The following is a 17,908-nucleotide window of genomic DNA, read 5'->3' as shown; positions in this document are numbered from 1 at the left end:
CTCATGCCCGAAGTGTGGGTACGATCTCCCGCACCCCGCGGAATGCCCTGCAACGGGAGTCAAGTGTGGCAGATGCGGAGGCCCTGACCATTTCGCCAGAATGTGTAGGTCTGCCACCCCCAAGATTGTGCCGAGGGGACCAGTTCGAGCCGGCTTCTTCAGGCCCCAGAGGACCTCCAACGTTGCCCAGGTGGACCAAGGTGACGAAGGGGCCCCTCAGGAGGAGGAGGAGGAGGAAGAGGACGAGGAGAACGTGTTTTTCGTGTCCAGTGTGAGCGTGCTCAAGTCCCGCTCCAAAAGACAGCCCAGGTGCAACGTGCTGGTTAATGGAGCCTCTGTGCCGATGCTAGTGGACACTGGCGCATCCGTAAATGTAATGGCCCGCCAGCATTACAAGACCATGCAGCCCCCGCCCGCGCTGGCTGCGCCGAAAGCATGCATATTCGCCTTCGGCGGGGACCGGCCTTTGCCTTTGGACGGTGTGTTCGTGGCTGATGTGCAGTATGGTGACTCACACATACGAGCTAGGTTCTATGTCACACCGGTGAGCGACAACACCCTGCTCTGCTGTGCCGCGGCGGAGGCACTGGGTATCGTCACGTTCGCCTACTCAGTGTACCTAGATGACATCCAGGTCCTCCTGGCCAAACATGGATCCCTGTTTGAGGGCATTGGACAGCTGGTGGGTGAGCCGGTCCGGCTCCATATCGACGAATCTATACAACCAGTGGCACTGAAGCACCGACGGGTTCCCTTCCATCTCAGGGATCTGGTAGATCGCGAACTTGACAACCTCGTGGGGCTGGACATAATTGAAAAGGTTGAAGGCCCTACCCCCTGGGTGTCACCCATCGTCATCGCTCGCAAACCCAAGCAGCCAGATGCCGTGAGAATCTGTGTGGACATGCGGCTCCCCAATAAGGCAATAAAGCGGGAGCGACACCTCACCCCCACCATCGATGACATTATTGCGGAACTGCAGGGTGCGAGATTCTTCTCCAAGCTCGACTTGAGATCGGGTTATCATCAGGTGGTTTTGCACCCTGAGTCCCGCTACATTACTACCTTTACCACACATCGGGGTCTCTATCGATACAAGAGACTGAGTTTTGGGGTGTCCTCCGCAGCGGAGGTTTTTCAAAACATAATAAGGGGTGCACTGGCGGATCTTGATGGCGTCCTAAATATCAGCGATGATATCTTGGTGTACGCCAAATCGGAGACGGAGCATCTGTCACGCCTCTCCAAGACCTTTGAACGGCTACGCTTGCTGGGTCTCACCCTGCACAAGGACAAGTGCGAATTCCTGAAGACGACGATCGAATTCTTTGGGTTCGTATTTAAGGCGGATGGGGTGTCCCCGGATCCCCGCAAAATGAGGGGCATTAAGGTAGGCGCGCCCGCCTGAGAATGTTGCGGAGGTGAGGAGTTTTTTGGGGATGGTCACATACTGTGGCCGTTTCATCAGGAATCTCGCATCCCGCTCTGAGCCACTGAGGTCGCTCACCAAGAAGGACACCACCTGGCAGTGGGGCCCTCTGGAGCAGGCGGCATTTGACGATATCAGAGGGGCTTTAGCGGCGCATGACACCATGGCGTTTTTCGACCCGAGCCTACAGACGGAAATCGTGGTGGACGCCAGCCCATATGGGCTTGGGGCGGTGCTTACGCAAGTAGGGAAAGACCAGGAGGTCCGACCAATAGCCTACGCCAGTAAGGCCCTTTCTGACACTGAGCAACGATACTCCCAAATCGAGAGGGAAGCCCTGGCGGTGCTGTGGGGCTGTCGGCACTTCCGCCTCTATATTCTGGGGCGGCCCGTGACCGTAGTCACGGACCACAAACCGCTGGTGCCGATCATGGCGGGCTCGTCATCTCGCCCGCCGGTGAGGATTGAGCGCTGGATGCTCGCCCTGCTGGAGTATGGAGTGTCGCTGATCTATCGTCCTGGTGCCAACAATGCGGCGGACTACCTATCTCGACACCCCAGAAACGACTTGCAGGAGTCGGCATCGGCGGAGGAAGCCGACGAGCACGTCTGCCTGGTCGTGGAGACCGCGACACCCAACTCCATGCAGGTGGAGGAACTCGAGGCTGCGTCGAGAGGCGACGAATGCTTCGCCATCCTGAAGGAGGCCATGCAGAAAGGAGCCTGGAAGACAGTGCTGGAGGCTGTAGAACGAAGGACATGTGAGGCCCGGATCGCCCTCGAGCAATTGTGGAAAGTGAGAGAGGAACTAACATTCTCGGAGTCGGGGCTACTGCTGAGAGGGGAACGAATCGTGGTGCCCCAGACCAAAGTAGCACAGGTCATCGCACTGGCGCACCAGGGTCATCAAGGGGCCCCCAAGACCAAAGCTCGCCTCCGTCAAAAGGTGTGGTTCCCTGAGCTGGAGGCGTTTGTGGCCTCCTGCGTGTGGTGCCAGGCGGCGGCCCTGGCCCAGAAGGAACCATCCATTGAAGCAATGCCCCGAGGGACTCGACCATGGGAAGTGGTGCACGCTGACTCGGGATCTACGTCCAGAGGTACGCATTTTCTGGTGGTGGTCGACGAGTGGTCAAGATACCCAGAAGTTGAGTTCATAGACTCAGTGGCGTTTGAGAACGTGGTGGTGGCGCTGGAGAAGATCTTTGCCACTCATGGCCTCCCCTCTGTGCTGTGCTCTGACAACGGAGCCCCATTCCAGGGTGAGAGCTTTGCCGAGCTCATGAAGGATTATGGCATCCAACACCGGCGGGTCACCCCACTGTGGCCCCGCGCCAACGGGGAGGCCGAGCGCATGATGCGCACTCTCAACAAGGTGTTCAGAATTGCCCATGGAAAAGGGGAGTGTTTACAGAGGGCTTTGTACGTCTTCCTACGAGGTTACCGAACCACCCCTCACTCGTCAACGGGGGTGGCTCCGGCAGAAGCACTCTTCCAGCGGTGCCCGAGAGATGTCATACCGGAGGTGGGGGACAGAGACCCTGCCGTCATCGACAATGAGCAGGTGGAAGAGGACAGACAGGTCAGGACACAGATGGAAAACATCAGGAGGGGCCTCCGACCCCCACACATCGCGCTGGGAGATGAGGTGCTGGTGAGAAATCGTCACCCCCATGGAAAACTGTCTCTCACGTATGAACCCGCTCCCTTAGATGTGGTGGCCGTCAAGGGGTCGATGGTGACAGCCTCGGATGGAACTTCATCGGTAACCAGGAATGCGTCATTCTTCAGGAAGATAGGTGACACCAGAGTGGACAGCCCGGACAGCCGAGAAGGTGAAGGTGCTCTGGACGAAGGTGGGGGAGAAAATTCCGCAGTGGAGTCTCCGGCTCGAGGCGGACCCGGTCCAGGGACACCAGCCAGGGACGGTGGCAGGAGGTACCCCCTGAGATCAGGGCGTGGGAAACCTGCCCGTCTCAGTGACTACGTTACGGACTGAGCTGGGGAGGCTGACCGGGGACTAATGGTCAGGCCAGGACAGGTACCCACGGGGGATCCGGGGTGGCTGTCAATAAATGGGGGTTTTGTTGAAATTTACAGAGTTAGATGTGTTATGGATGTGTGCTAGTTAGGTAATCCTGTTTCCAATTTGTTGTTATGGAAAAGGAGGAGTGTGGCGTTGCCCCTTTAAGGGTACGCACGCGACGGAGTGACGTATACTCCGTCGCGTGCGCTGTTAAATAAACGGGGCGGTTCCTGGTGACGACAGATCACCGGGGAGCCCACACCGACAACATCTCTGTCTCCGTGTATCACTACCACGGGGGTGGGGGGCTCACGGAGGCGGATCACAGGAGACCGCCAACAGGAACGATCGACACTGCAGCAATAATTTCTTCACTTTGTTTTCACAATTAGCAATCTGCACATACTTGTAAAACGTGCACGCATGGTTGCTATATAACCGAGATCTACTACCTACTTCTGGAAGAAGGCTCGTCTGCCATCCACCAATCAGCGTGGAATGGCGACCCCACAAATTTGATAATTTGTATGCGTAGCAAGAGGGCTTGTATTCGTTAAAAAATCCTGTTGCCGCTTACAAGGCCTCACTTCAGGCCATTGAATGCCTGGTGACCGACAAGCGAAGACGCTGCGACACTGCAGGTAAGCAGAAAGTGCTGCCTCATTTTTTCATTTGCTTATTTTTTCGGTTCAAAACAACTAATCCACTTTCAATACGGCCGAACCTCATTCTCAACACATGTATGTTTTTTTCACAGTCAAATGCTTAGACGCCCGTATTGACTGTTGTGTAGCTCAGATGCAAGATGTGCAGTTAAGAAGCATACGGTGAACACACCTTTAAGGCTATTGGACAGCCCGGCAAACTCCACAAGCTGCTGGTACTTCACAGCTCCAATCTGAAAATTGAGTCACTTTAAAAAAAAAAAAAAGGTATCTTCAGCCCTTGTTTAAACAACTAATCCACTCCTAATATAGCAGCACCATATTCCCAACACACGTATGTGTTTTTTTCACAGTGAAATGCTGAGACGCCCGTTTTGACTGGTGGACAGACCGGCAAACTACAGGTATTTCACAGCTTCACTCCTGCTTATTGGTTTTTTGTAAAGGCATTTCCAGCCCTATTTTTGCAGCACAACACTTAAGCCCTAAAACAAACAATTTTTTTTTGTTTGTTTATTTGCAGGACTGAGCCCTATTTACAAACTTTAGTAAATTTGAATTACTGCACCTGAAACGGAAGCACCAGCCTACACTACCACCTTTGAGTTGTTAGCAGCTTGCCTACCTGTATTACAGCACATATACCTTTTTGGTCTCACCTGGCCTGCTCGCTACAGATCCAGCCCCATTATTGGGTAAGATGTCTGTCAGGGACATAGAACTTTTTAGGCAGTCAAATAATCTGAATTTACATACAAGATGTTCAGCCAAACTGATTCAGTAAGCCACGAGTTTAATTAATTCTTTTCTTTTTTCTGCTTCCCCATAGGGATAACTTGCCCTGAGGAAGGCATCTTTTCAAACCACTGCCTGGCAGGAGGCACTGTTGTCTGAAACTTGTGGCAGATGTCCGTTTTGGACACTAGCACGTAGGCAGACCTGCCAAGAGAATAATGAGTCAAGAGTGATGTGGGACAACTAAACTGCGAATTTATAAGTTTAGAAAAAGAAAGAATACTTTCTTTCTTGCCCCTTTGCCCTTCCCTTTCACCAACAATCTTTCCTTCTTTACACTAAAAGTTGGTTTTCACACTTACTCTTGTTCCAAACGTATTTACTGTGCTAATATCGTATATATGCGTAAGTGTGTTTTTGAAAATTATGCCCAAAATATGCTCTTTCTTTTTCTGAGCATGCACCCTTTAATATGTTGTTAATATTTATTTTCCTCTCTAAGCAATTTGTACCCTCACACAGGTTTTCCTTATGTATAATTGAATAAATCTACATTTTTTATGATAAAATTACTTGATGGCTCACAGAATCATGATTTGGCTCACATCAGAACCTCACTGAAATGGCTATAACACTGTAACCAAAAAACTACTTTTGAGATCCATTGAACTTTTTCTCTATCACGGTGGAACTGTTGTTTTATTGTTTAAGATTCCTGTCCTACTCCACCGTAGTATACAGGACACTCCCCACCGTGTGTATGTAGTTGTTATAATTCTGGCATATAGCTTCAAGAGAGAGTCCAGGGTGACATGGGTCTACAGCTTATCGGTTCTTTCTGGTCACTCTTTTTGTAGATTGGGGTTATAATCGCCCTCTGCCCGCTTCCCAGTACTGTTGGAATTGAAATAATATTATGCCTCCTATCGCAGTAATTGAATGTGTATTGTCCTACGCCAAGTTGTCTAAAATATCATATGAATAGACTCCGCGGCAAGGTCTTGACCTTAACGAAAAGTAATGTAAGTCGCCATCTTGGATTTAGCCGCCATTTTAGGTTCTCTTGTAATGTGGAAGTCACCCTGAACATCAAAATGGAGGCCAAATGACATTCTGAGTGAGATTCTGGCCGTTGAGACCTCCGCACACACGGATAATTAATATGCCTGCAGGCCACTTGTCGGGGTCGCGAACTGAGACCTTGTCCTATTGCTGACCTATGTGTAAATGAACAACTGTATCAGCGAAACTGATCAAAACGCATACATTATAGGATTGACCTGGCAAGGAACCCTAGGCCTGGTCCCAAGAATGGTTAACCCGCGAGGGGGTTGGCCAAGGGCTGGATAAAGGATATAAAAATCCAAGTATTCCAATGTACGGTCTCTCTACTAATGCATCGAACCCTTGTTGAAGTTTGTTACGTTACTCTGAGAGCCGAATAGCTATCCGTTTGTCAATTGACTTTGGTAACTGTTGTAGCTTTTAAATAAAGCACTTGTATGTCCTTTGTAACCTGTGTTGGTGTGTTTCTTTTGGGTTTCCCAGCCTCATATCAATTTTTATGTTTTCACAGTTGGCGCCCGAATAGGGACCCTCAAGATTGATGCCAGATCATTGAAGGTTGACGCAGACTATCGAACCGGGATCGGACGGTGTGATTCTGTGGGCCTGACCGAACGAGACACGATACCTCGGCAGCGCTGCACGATCCGATCCTTGGACGATAGTCGTGTGGTCTGACACGGCATCTTGACGAGGGTCCATTTTTGAGGCGGGCAGATTTGTTGAAACCACCAAACACAAGGTAAAATTTGTTAGGTAAGTTCTTTGATAAACCGTACGGTCCTCCTTAGGTTTGGTCAGGTGCAGTCGTGACCCGGCTCTTAATTTAACCCTGACAATTTGAATTTGGCGTATTGTATCTGCAGACACAATTATTGACCAGGTAACACCAATTTTTTGTGAAATGCCTGGGAAATTGTCTAGCTGCTTTAGGGCTCTGTTCCGCAGTGATCGACAATCTTTGGAATTTAGCCGCCCAGCACCACAGGAGGGGTCGCCGGCATGTACTATGTACTGTAAGTATGGCATTGGTAGTATAGTATTTAATGATATTTGACACAGACAGACCAGACATGCCTCCGAATTTCAGTGGCCAATCAATGGCAGTTTTGAGATCTCCCGTATTGAATACCTAGAATCGGTTTTGCTAAAAAAGAAGGCTAGACCTGCAGCCTTTGATGTATTACAGAATTGGGAAAAAGAAGCGTTACAGCAGATTAAAAGTAGGGATAAACATGCACGCCGTCATAAAACAAATGCCGAAAAAGCGTTGTTATATGATAAAGAAAAACATTCAGAATCTTTTAAAAATATGCATAGGGCTTTTTCACTTGGAATCCAGAAAATGTACCCCTCTAAAGATTTTCATGTTTCTGAAGAATTTATTGAAAAATTGTTAAACGAACGCAGGCCTGGTGCCTCTGCGCCACCTCCGTATGATCCTTTCTTGGGCGCTCTGCCCATTCCTGCTGTTGTTCCTGCTGTTATTCCTGCTCCCCCTGTACAACCTATTGTTCCTATTCCTCTAGTTGTTGTTCCTCCACCTATCGCACCGCCCCTTCCTTCTGCGCCGATAGTTGCACCTTTATTAAATTTACCTACACTTCTGCTACCGAGTGGTCCCGTATTGACTGAAGTTGATCAAGGTGCAGGATCAAAGATCGTCACTCGTAATACTGTTTCTGCAGATAAGAAACAGGAATTGTTTGCATGGGCTAAACACTGTATGGAGAAAGGTGATCAAGCTAACATTTTTTCCACATTATCTAATTTGAACAGTTTTCCCGAGAAAAATGTTTTTATCGAAGGTTTGGGGACTCACTTATGTGTGATGTGGGGTAGATTACAAAATTCGGATCTTCCACAAGGGGTGAGAGATCTAAATGCTTTGGCACTTTCGAGGGACACAGAGCAGAAAGTATATGGTCATGTTGAAAGATTGTTTGAGTATAGGAAGGACTTTGAAAAGTCACGAGATGAGGATGACGAAGACGATACTATGTATGTACAGAAACGGTTCCTTCCGTGTCATAGATCGGCACCTGAGGAAGTACGAATTTGAATCCGAGATCCATCGATTCCGCCAGATGAAGTATATGACACGTATAGTCACGTATAGTCAGTATACAGCAGAAATGCAAAGGAAGGTAATTCAGGTAATGGTACAGTACCTGCAAGAAGAATGTGTAAGAAAGAAGGTTAGTTGCCCCATAGAATTGTTGGGGATTTGTAAAAGGGCTTTTTCACCCGACACTTCTTCGGCTGCCTTAGCGCTCGACCTGGCTCTGTTGCTTAGTAAGCGGCCAGAGGTACCTATATCTCAGTTGCCTATGAGAGAGGTTCCTCCGACCTTTGTCCCAAAGGTTGAGATTCCCGCCAACGCTGGGACTGGTGCCCCCGCTGTGGATATTGCTGCACATTATGTATCGCAATTCGTTCACGTCCCGTTTTCACGACAGGAAGTGAACACTATTAGACAATCAGTTCCCGATATCAGGAAAAACCTGACAGGGTTTTACAAAGAGATAGAGTCCGTCCTGCAGTCCTCTGTGTTCACCTTAAGTGATATTGACTTGCTATTCCCTGTACTCCTACCCGTAGATGTATGAAGCAGGTTCGGACAATAGACGATGTGCCAGGGTTGGGAGATACGTGGGCTAATATGATTAGGATTGATGGGGAAAGACCAGCAGGTGAGAAACCACCAAAGGTAATACTTACTTTGCCTGATAGAATTGTCGCAAAATTAAAAACTATAATTCCAGAGAAAATAATTATTTGGGACAAGCTTACGGCATGTGTTCAAGGGAAAACTGAAGGCACCACCGAATTCTTTAACAGATTCGAGCAGGTATTTTCTGACTTCTGTGGGCAGGATTTGGGTACAGAGTCTGGGAAAAGGTTGTTTGTGGACAAATTTGTACGTGTATTGTTGCCCGACATCCAGTCACATATTATGTCCTCTGAGAGCGCTTGGCAGGCAAAATCTCAATCTGAGGTTTTGCACATGGCTCAGTATTATGAGAACCGTCTTAATAATGAGAAGGAGAAAATAGAAAAGAGGAAAGGAGATTTGAAAACCAAAGTATTATTACAACAAATTGTTAGAAACCCCAGAGGAGGCACGACACAGACCAGAGGTCAGTATGTCCCAAAGGGAAATGCTCCTTTGGGTCCTGTGAATATTAATCAATGTGCTTATTGCCGCCAGGAAGGTCATTGGCGAGCACAGTGCCCCGTCCTTCGACAAAGGTCAAACAGTGCGTTTGGGAGTATGGGTAGACGACCTAGGGGCTGCCCTGGAGCAGGGGGACCTGATAGAGGTCAGTTTTTGCAAGATCCTCAGCAACCTTTTTCACGGGAAAATCAGACCTCGAGTGTGGACTCGAGGAACATATTTGATCACCCTTCTGCTGCCTACCTTTCTGAAGAGCTTCCTTCTGACGATACTCTATTTCATTAGGACTGCCCGAAGCAGGGTTTGGAACCTTCACCTATTCCCGTTAATCAGAAAGGCCCCTACGTTGAATTATTAGTAGGGAATAGGAAACACCAGTTTTTGATAGACACTGGAGCACAGAAGTGCTCCATTGATCATTCTCAGGTTCCAAACATTCCACTGTCAGGGAAAACAAATGTTTCCGTAGGGTTTTCTGGTATACCAATTGTCTGTCCGGTTTCTTCACCGGTGTCTGTTTCTTTGGGTCCCTTTACGGACCATTGCCCTTTTCTTCTCACTTCAAACTGTGGAGAGAATTTGCTGGGGTTGAATTTGTTAAAGAAATTGAATGCAGTAATTCATTGTTCCTCTGATGGAGTATGGCTGACGGTTTCACCACAGCAACTTCCTAATTCTCAGTTTCTGATTCGACCTTTACCTCCTGAGTTTAGCATTGTCCCGGAATGTTTATGGGTGGTTGACGGTCGGGGTACTGCAGATTGAGCCCGTTAAAATAGTTTTGAAACATGGAGTTAAACTACCACGCATTCCGCAGTATAAAATATCAGTTGAGGGCGAGCGTGCTTTGAAATGCATTGTCTCCGATTTTGTGCATCGCGGGGTGATCGAGGAGATTACAGGTAGTTTGTGTAACAGTCCGATCTTGCCTGTATATAAGAAAGGCGACAATGCAATCCCATACCGGTTCATAATTGATCTTCGTGCTATTAACAGAGTTGTCGCCCCACAATTTCCAATCGTGCCTGATGTGACGACGATATTGACAATGATCCCTGCTATGGCTACGCACTTCAGCGTTGTGGACTTAAAAAATGCTTTCTTTAGCATCCCTATACATAAGGAAAGTAGATATTTGTTTGCGTTCACCTTGGGGGGATGCTCATTTACATTTACTAGGGCACCTGAAGGGTATACTGAAAGTCCAAGCATTTATAGTAGAGCGTTGAAAGAGCAACTCGACACCCTTGAATTGCCACCTACTTGTACACTGCTTTTCAATATGTTGATGATTTGCTTTTGGCTGCAGACTCTGAAAGTGCTTGTAAAGAAGGCACTATACTGTTGCTTGTTCATCTAGCCAAAAATGGTCATAAAGCTTCGCTCAAAAAATGTCAATATTGTTGTCAGGAGGTCGCCTATTTAGGGTACCTCCTGTCAAAGGAGGGGAGAAGATTGACACCTGAAAGAATAAAACACATTTCTGGCATGTATGTTCCAAATACACAGAAGGAAGTCAGAGCCTTAATAGGTATGGCTTCTTACTGTAGGTTGTGGATCCCAAACTTTTCGCTAGTGATAAAACCGATGTTGGCTTTGACGAAGAAGGGCATGTCTCTGCCACTGCCATGGGAATTGGAACATCAACGATCATTTGAGCTTCTCAAAACCGCGTTATGCTCTGCACCGGTTCTGGGTACTCCAAATTATGACAAGGCCTTTGTGTTATTTGTGCATGAATGTGATGGATGTGCTTTGGCTGTGTTAACACAGTAACACGGAGGGAAGAATAGGCCGTGCGGCTACTACTCCTCCGTCCTTGATCCTGTCGCATGTGCTTTGCCAAGATGTTTGCGAGCTGTCGCTGCTGCTGCCGCGTCTGTAAAACAGAGTGAGGGAATGGTCCTGGCCATGATTTGATTTTGATGGTACCTCACTCTGTAGATATCCTATTGAACAAAACCCAAACGCAACACCTCACCTGTGCACGGTTAACAAGGTATGAATTAATTCTGTTTGCCCCTCACATTCAAATTAAGAGGTGTTGTGTTCTTAATCCGGCTGAACTCTTACCTTTCCCGCAAAACACTGTTTGCGGTGACAAAGAATTACATGATTGCCTGTATACCACTGAACAAGAAACGAAGGGCAGGATAGATCTTATAGATACTCCTTTGGACAATGCAGAAGGGGAGCTTTGTGATGGCTCCTGCTTCAAACTTTCAGATGGTACATCTACAGCTGCTTACGCAGTTACTACATTGAGTAAAGTTGTTGAAACTAAGAGAATTTCGCATAACTCCGCGCAGGCCGCAGGGATTATAGCATTGACCCGAGCTTGTGAACTCTCCGAAGGGCGTATAGTAAATATATATACTGATAGCCAGTACGCCTTTGGGGTGGCTCACAACTTTGGGAGGCTCTGGTCAGAAAGAGGGTTCCTGACCTCACATGGGACCAAGATTCAGCATGGCCCCTTGATAGTGCAATTGCTCTCGGCACTCTCGCTCCCTAGGCAGTTAGCGATCATGAAATGTGCAGCACATCGGAAGGTCATAGATGATGTGGGAAAAGGGAATGCTTTTGCGGACCTGATAGCCAGGCAAACGGCCACAGACCTTAGCACAGACATGTATGCGCTAAGGGAAACAAAAGATGCCTATGTAATGGATGAAGGCATTGGGTCTGTGCGGGATATTCAAACTGATGCTACAGTAGAAGAATCTAAAAGGTGGGCCGAAGGAATGGGGAGACTAGATGATGATGGGTGTTGGATGGATACATCTGAAGGAAAATGGTTGCTCCCTGATTCATATGTACTGGCAATGGTTACGATGGCACACGGTCCTACACATGTGTGTGCTCAGCAGATTACGAAAATGTTAGAACAAGTTTGGGTGAATAACAAGATTCCGGAGATTGCAAAACATTATGTTCGGAATTGCATGATCTGCTTACAGCACAATGTGGGTAAGGGGACAGTAACTCCAAGGGGAAGCTTTGGGCCCCCTTCTGTTCCCTTCGAGGTCATTCACTTTGATTTTATTGAGATGGAACGGTGTAACAATCTGAAATATGTTCTTGTAATTATTTGTGCCTTCATTAAATGGGCCGAGGCTTTCCCCGTTAAAGATGCTACCGCCATGACCACTGCAAAGATTATGGTAAAAGAATTCTTTCCTCGATTTGGGCTCCCAAGGGTAATTTGGTCAGACAATGGTCCTCATTTTGTTGCAGCAGTAATTTTGCAGATATTCACAGCTTTACATATTGAGAAACGATTTCACTCAGCTAGACATCCTCAAAGTGCTGGGTTGGTGGAAAGACATAATGGTATCTTAAAGAATAAGCTTGCAAAAACATGTGCCGATACCAAACTGAAATGGCCAGATGCCTTACCTATTGTATTATTGGCTATGCATACCACACCTCAAACTAAGACTGGGCTTTCTCCATTTGAGGTAGTGATGGGGAGACCTGCTAATATTTGGGGTCTCCCAAAATCTAAAGCCCTGAGAGAGGTGGAAAATGTATTGCTTGTAGACTACTGTAACCAGTTAACTAAAAACCTGTATTTCATTTATCACCAGGTGCATTCAGCTTTACCTGTACGGTTCACGGGCCCAGGACACGATGTACAGCCTGGAAGTTGGGTCCTAGTGAAGGCCTACGAAAGATCTTCCTGTCTCGCTCATCGTTGGAAGGGCTGTTGGTCACCCGGACAGCAGTGCGGGTGGCTGGGAAGAAACACTGGATCCACGCGACGCATGTCAAGAAACTTCCTCACCCGACGCCACACGTTACAGAAGAAGCAGATCCCCTCGCTGATGCTACAGTCTCTGATCTTGGAGTAGCAAACAGCCCTGTGAGTGCGTCGGAGAATTTCTCTGAGCCCGTGGAGCTTGGGGAACAGTCCATTTCGTCTCCGCACTCTCTTGAAAAATCACTTCCGGAAAACACTGTTTCAAGCTCTGCGACTTCCGTCGCCTCCGATCCGTCGCTTCCCTCCGGAAGTGACGACGCCTTGTTTTCAGATCAAACAATCTTGGGTACCACCAGGTACAACCTTCGACGAAGAAAATAGAACTAAGGCACGGGTCTTTCCGTGCATTTGGGAAAGAGAAGGGATTGAAAGTTCTCTTTTGTACAAGAAAGTTTCTGTTGAACAACAGGAAGAAAAAGGGATTCTGCTGGCTAGGGTTGGGAAGGACTAAGAAATCGCGCGACCGTGGCGTCGCCAGCAACGAACATTGGGGTCGTCGATTGAGGAACTACAATGCCTGCCACCTCCACTGCTGCTCCCTACACTGGACTTGTGAATAAGGGTGTGACCAACTTGGACAATGAACAATGTGCCTGGGCCCCGAAAACGTACTGCTGTGTTTTGATAATGATAATTGTTATTTGTGCAACTACTGCTGTAGGACTTTGGTACTTTGAAGAAATCTATCCTCTAAAACCTTTACTACCGACCGAGATTGTACCAACTGCTTTGTCTCCCTCTGTACACCTTCACACTCTGTCCCCTAGAGACTCCCAACATAGACAAAAGTATCATAATAACACTATAATGATAGTAATGAATGCAACGCATGCCATTTTTAATAAGAGTAATTGTTGGATTTGCACTCATTTACCGCAACATGGGAACAAGGGACTAGGATGGTATATTCACCCTTTACCTTTAACGACTGCTTGCTATGCCTCTCTTAGAGCACTATTCTTTGGCCGTTGGAATGATAGCATCTCAGGGAACTTTGATGGAACTAATTTGAATGATTTCGAGAAACGTGAATTAACTCGCCTGGGATGCTCGCTTTTTGCAAATAGAAGTAAACCTAATGTCGCTTCTATTAGGCCGTCTGATAAACTGTCTCTTCCTTTTCAAACTTTAATTTCCTTTAAAATGGCTCCGATAGGCAATAAGGACGCCGTGCCTCCTTCTTACTCTATAAATCATAGCCCTGACTCGGTCCCCTTTTGTGTACAAAGAAATGGCACTCGGCCAATGGGAGATTTTGAAGGTTGTATGAACATTGTAAATTTAACTGGAGAAAACAGGCCTCTGTATGTAGGGGGGCCTGTTTATTTTGTTTGTGGTAGTTTAGCATTTCCCTGGTTGCCCAAGGATTGGCAGGGAACCTGTTATTTAGGAATCCTGTTACCCGGGGCATTTGTAGCTAGTACACTGTAGGTTTCTAGGGCTCGCCCACGGCGGGACAAGAACGGAGATACCCCTGGGCAAGTATTGGTAGATATAGCAAAATCAGTTGTGCCCTTTTGGGGACAAATAACAAACTCTGAGAATATTAGGGGATTATCAAGGGTACTGGAGAGAACGATCAACCGGACCACGGACATACTCTACAATATGACACTAGAACAAAAAGCAATAAGATTGGTAGCACTCCAAAATCGGATGGCATTAGATGTCATTCTGGCAGAACGAGGTGGAGTATGCAAATTGGTGGGGTCCGCTTGCTGTGTTTTCGTACCAGATTCCTCACCGACAATTTTTAAAGCAATACAGAACTTGCATGTCCTTAGTTCTGAAGTACATATCCCTGTAGGAGATTGGAATCTTAGCACCTGGTTCTGGGATTCTTTACGATCTTGGGGTTGGAAGGTGCTTTCTGTTATTTTGGTTATTTTGGGGATCCTGCTATTCCTTTGTTGCTGTTTTCAATGTCTTCCGAGTATATGTGGAATGCTAGGGGGATGTTGTGCCCAAGCAGTGAGCACAATAGGGCATAGAATATATGCCCCAGATACAGCATCCAAAGAGTTTGTGTTACAAGAGGTTCTGATGAACGACCTATTGGCTATAGATATTACAGACACTGATTCGGGATGTATGGATGACAATACATGGAGCTATTTGCAAAAGTATTAGAAATGATATTAGCACTTGGCATAGGCCAAAAGGAGGGTCTGTTGGAATTGAAATAATATTATGCCTCCTATCGCAGTAATTGAATGTGTATTGGCCTACGCCAAGTTGTCTAAAATATCATATGAATAGACTCCGCAGCAAGGTCTTGACCTTAACGAAAAGGAATGTAAGTCGCCATCTTGGATTTAGCCGCCATTTTAGGTTCTCTTGGAATGTGGAAGTCACCCTGAACATCAAAATGGAGGCCGAATGACATTCTGAGTGAGATTCTGGCCGTTGTGACCTCTGCACACACGAATAATTAATATGCCTGCAGGCCACTTGTCGGGGTCGTAGAACTGAGACCTTGTCCTATTGCTGACCTATGTGTAAATGAACAACTGTATCAGCGAAACTGATAAACCTATCGGAAATATGCATACATTATAGGATTGACCTGGCAAGGAACCCTAGGCCTGGTCCCAAGAATGGTTAACCCGCGAGGGGGTTGGCCAAGGGCTGGATAAAGGATATAAAAACCCAAGTCGCGCCTTGAAACACTTGTGTATAGGCGCGTTACAAATACCATATCATATCATATCATATCAAGTATTCCAATGTACGGTCTCTCTACTAATGCATCGAACCCTCGTTGAAGTTTGTTACGTTACTCTGAGAGCCGAATAGCTATCCGTTTGTCAATTGACTTTGGTAACTGTTGTAGCTTTTAAATAAAGCACTTGTATGTCCTTTGTAACCTGTGTTGGTGTGTTTCTTTTGGGTTTCCCAGCCTCATATCAATTTTTATGTTTTCACAGTACTACCTTAACCGCATTTAAATTGTTAAAGAACTTAGTTAATATTGGTACCCATATTCTTGATTCACTTCTAAAGAGGTCTGTTGGTAATTGTGGCCAGGTGCTTTATTGGCCTTTTGTTTTCATAAGGCTTCCTCTATTTCTTTCCTATAAAATACAAGACACCATGGTAAATGTGACTGTTCCACAGAGAGTATCTGGGTAATCCCCCATTATCCATTGAATAAACAGAAATACCTCAATAATACAGTCATGAAAAAACTCCTCACCAGACCCCTTAGATCTAGCAACTGCTCGCTCCTAGAAATCCCATGATTCAAAAGCTTGAGAGCCTCAGGCAGTAGCTTCAAAGTCCAAGGCCCCAAAGACTGGAATGCCCTCCTGACCAACATCAAGAATGAAGTCTCCCACCAGCAATTAAAAAAGTCACTGAAAACCTGGCTTTTCAACCAATTCTAACCTACCCAGATAGCCCATCCTAACTTCCTGATTATGCACAATGTACCTGATTCACTATGTTCTGTATTTTGTTACCTCTGCCCTCTAAGTCCCCCAGTCATAAATGTAAAGATTATAATACCAAACTGTCTGTAACTACGCAGTGATTTCAAAATAGGTAGCAGGTGCTCCTCTCCAGAACGAACATGGCATGATAACCTGTTCTGAGATGAGAGTTTGCAGCACACGCTTTTTGCTCACTGTACCTTTCACATATCGGAAATATCCATTTGCATCCCGCCCACATGTGCAGTCCAGCACTGAAATGCTATGGCAATTTCTCTCTGAACAAGAGTACCAACAGCAACCCCATACACGTGTTTCAGCCTTGTTGGGCCTCATCAGTGAGGTGAAGCTGTGCCTCTCTAAGCACAGTGACCAGGGAGTCCACATCTGGTTGCCCCCAGGTAACTTAGGGTGACCAACCCCAAGTTCCTTGCACATATTTCAAAATAGGTAGCAGGCGCTCCTCTCCAGAACGAACATGGCATGGTAATCTGTTCTGAGATGATACCTCAGGATCTGGGCGTATAACAAATGTAATAAATAAATGCATACATATATTTGACTCAACACAACATCCCCATTGTCTTCCTGGATTCTAATTCCCAAGTCCTTTTTATATAGGTTGCTAAAGTGCTCAAAGCACTTTGAATCTGTTATTGGTTTATCCATAATAGTTGGATTTACCACAAGGGATACCATTCTCCAAAATTCCCTCTGGTCTTTGGTTTGTACTGCGTGTTTTTACTTTTTCCATTGTTTTTCAATGTGTTCTTTTTTCTTCATAATCAATAGTTTTTTATACTCCAATCTCTTCTGTGCTATATTGTAGAGATTTCTCCCATTAGAATATTTTCTTTCTGTTAATAAAGATACCATAGTGATTCTGCATACTTTATCATACCAACCATTTTCTCTAGAATTGTTCATTTTATGCATCCTATTAGGCTGTTACAAATCGCCTGCTAGTATTAACCAATTCCCCCCAGAAATTTGGTGTATACATGTTCGGTCAATATAGAAGTAAAATCTCTCTATTTATAAAAGGGACATTTCTGGATACGTGTCTGTTCGAAATGTTTAGCATACTTCCCAGCATGCTACAAACCTGAAACTTGGGATGTGACTAGGTTCCATGGTTTAGACAATGTAAAACATATACAATATACATATTTCTATTTCTTTAAGCATTTTTGTAAGCAGTCTGCAATGCTTGGATATGTGTGTGTGTCTCTTCAAAATGTTCAGCATAATACCCAACATGCTACAAACCTGACATTTGGCATGTGGGTAGGTTCCGTGACGTAGGCACTGTGAAATGTGTCATATTATACCTTTGTCTAAATTCTTGGGTTTTTTGTATGAATTACTGTGCCAAGCATGGGTACAACTGCTACTCTTCATTGATAATGGGAAGAATATTGTCTTTGTCTCACTTTTAGACCATTTTAGTCATTGAACATTATCTCTGCACTCTACTTACGATATACTTGGGGTATGAAGGGTAAGTACAAGGACTAGCAGATCACGGTTGCTTTCCAATATCTTGTTTATCTCCAGGGAGAAAAACGAGGCCATGATTCCCAGGCAACCATAATATAATCAGTATATGTCTTTGCTTC

This window comes from Ambystoma mexicanum, chromosome 6q (genome assembly GCF_040938575.1).
Source record: "Ambystoma mexicanum isolate Mex_15411 chromosome 6q, UKY_AmexF1_1, whole genome shotgun sequence".
NCBI lineage: Eukaryota > Metazoa > Chordata > Amphibia > Caudata > Ambystomatidae > Ambystoma > Ambystoma mexicanum.
The sequence above is the reverse complement of the archived record's forward strand: the minus strand, read 5'-3'. Positions refer to the sequence as shown.